This window comes from Drosophila subpulchrella, unplaced genomic scaffold, assembly GCF_014743375.2.
Source record: "Drosophila subpulchrella strain 33 F10 #4 breed RU33 unplaced genomic scaffold, RU_Dsub_v1.1 Primary Assembly Seq354, whole genome shotgun sequence".
NCBI classification, from domain to species: Eukaryota; Metazoa; Arthropoda; class Insecta; order Diptera; family Drosophilidae; genus Drosophila; species Drosophila subpulchrella.
The window spans coordinates 6668440-6671129 of NW_023665577.1; the positions used below are offsets into that span (position 1 = coordinate 6668440).

At 38.7% G+C, this 2690-nt stretch overlaps 1 non-coding gene across 1 annotated transcript; it reads left to right on the forward strand.

Moving 5' to 3' along the window:
* The first annotated feature begins 2002 nt into the window (after positions 1-2002).
* LOC119561127 lies at positions 2003-2109 on the forward strand. The gene has a single exon (XR_005221071.1). It is a non-coding gene; the product is annotated as a U6 spliceosomal RNA (small nuclear RNA).
* Positions 2110-2690: the final 581 nt, after the last annotated feature.

Below are 2690 nucleotides of genomic sequence, written 5' to 3' on the forward strand. Positions count from 1 at the left end.
GGGAGCGGAATTGAGTTTCAATAACCGATATGAACGCACTTTAGAGTATAGTCCCGCTGCTCTGCCACTAACATAACATAACATAAATTTAAGTTAAGTATTATATTTATTGGCAAACATATTTATTTTCGTGACACTTAAATGACTGCGATTTGTGTGAGACTTTTAAGCTTTCCATGGAATTTTTGGCTCAGTTGGCTCAGTCAAGAAAGTATAAATTAATATAGAGATCAAAAATGTATTCCCAAAGTGGAACGGTTTTATCTAAATTGGATGCACACTTTTCATCACCATTATATTTTTTCTAAAATTAAATACCAAATTTTACCATATTCTGGCTCAACGTATTGAATGTTTAATTTATTGACCTTCTCAATATTGCGATTTTTTCAGTCGTGCATTAATAGAATAAGTTTTCTAAATTTATGTAAATCGCCATATAACTTGAAAAAGAAATTCAAAGCAGGTTACTAAAAAGACAAGGAGAACGCAAGGGAGATGGACATAGGTATATTAGCTACAATACGACCTTTTCCGAGATTGCCAGGCGCATCCCAGCGGCGATGACAATACTTGGACATGTGGGCGTCAGACAGATTTTTGCGTTATAGACGTTTGTGGACGTGGCGTACTTTTATTTAAAGCAACCTTCTAACTTTAAGTCGCTATAAAAATTGTTTGTTTTCTGCTCCTATTTTTTTTTTACCATACTCGCTCTTCTCTGTTCCTTCAATTTCATAAAGCTAAACAAGGAAGAACGCTATAGTCGAGTACCTCGACTATCAGATACCCGTTACTCAGCTAAAAGGACCAAAGGAAAATGGAGATATGCAGCAAAGCGAGGTTGAAATGCGCCACCTACCGGCGGTAGACAGATTTAAGCGTTGTGGGCGTTAGAGTGGGCGTGGCAAAGTTTTTTTTGGATCAATCGATAGGTATTGACAAGACCAATACATTTCAGTTAAAATTTTGTATCTAGCATGAATATTGTGGGCGCCACAGGCTTGGGCGGTTTGTGGGCGTTAGAGTGGGCGTGGCATATTCGCGTGACAAACCTGCGCTGCGCTCAAGCCTACGGAATCTAAATCTGAATTCCCATTTCTCTATCTTTGATATTTTCCGAGATATCTGCGTTCATATTTACGATTTTTTGAAGTTTGTCGGCGGTTTGTGGGCGTTCAAGTGGGCGTGGCAAACTTTTTTTTGGGTCAATCGATAGGTATTGATGAGAACAATACATTTCAGTTAAAATTTTTATTCTAGCATGAAAACTGTAGGAGCCTCCGTTTTGGGCGGTTTGTGGGCGTTAGAGTGGGCGTGGCACTCTGCTGAAACAAACTTGCGCTGCGTAAGAAGCTCAGGAATCTGCACGCCTAATCTCAATAGCCTAGCTCTTATAGTTTCCAAGATCTCAGCGTTCATCCGGACGGACAGACAGACGGACAGACGGACAGACGGACAGACGGACAGACGGACAGACGGACAGACGGACAGACGGACAGACGGACATGGCTAGATCGACTCGGCTAGTGATCCTGATCAAGAATATATATACTTTATGGGGTCGGAAACGCTTCCTTCTGCCTGTTACATACTTTCCGACGAATCTAGTATACCCTTTTACTCTACGAGTAACGGGTATAAAAATGCAATATTTTTTAACAGAAATGTTAAGATGTAACGTTTTCTAACAGTGGCAGAGCAGAAAAATTCCTCTGCCACTGTTAGAAAGTGTAAAGTGCAAGTGTTTCAGTCGACTTCCGCCAGAGGTCGCTAGAACCAATTTGTCTGTATAATGCATGTAAAACCGTGAACAAATCGAAATCTTACTCAATTACACATCAATCTGTACATGTAGAATTGGGCGCCATCTACTTGGTTAAACAGGGAAACATTTAAACACCACCGCCAGAGGTCCCTAAACGTGGCCTGATTTTTATAATTCCCAACTGCACTTTCTGCGATTAGTTTGTATATATAAGGCCCTTTACAATCTGACGTTGTTCTTGCTTCGGCAGAACATATACTAAAATTGGAACGATACAGAGAAGATTAGCATGGCCCCTGCGCAAGGATGACACGCAAAATCGTGAAGCGTTCCACATTTTTTTGATCAAATGAAGCTGATTTTATTCTTTAAAATATCTTTTTGTTCTGCTGTTTCGAAGTGTCGCTAAACACAATCCAAACTGTTATTTTAATCTACAAGGAGGAGTATTTTATAAATTATGGTATTTATGAACATTTATGGTAACAAACGTTCTAATATTTATTTTTGTTGGGATAATACCCGATACTTATACAATAAAATCCGTTCTTATATGTCTTTGAATCAGACGACTATAGAAACAATCGGAAATATTCATTTTTCTATCATATTCTCTTCTACTATGGAGTATAGCACCCTTTTTAGATTTCAGAACTTTAAATTTTGTTAATTTCGTAGTCTTATTTGGGGTCAATGCTTTCCCGTGATCCGTTTATAAAATTACCAAACGCCAGATGTTTTCTTCAAATAAGCAAACTGCGAATTACCTGTCTCAGGCCAGCAACTTCCTTCTCAGGAGCAGCTTATAGACTTTACTCCATTAAAATTAATTTATTACTACTGCGACGCAGCAAGCGACAAGAGCGTATGCTTAACAAGGCAGGAAAAGTTTTGGCGGTTAATTTCAATATTTTACATAGTT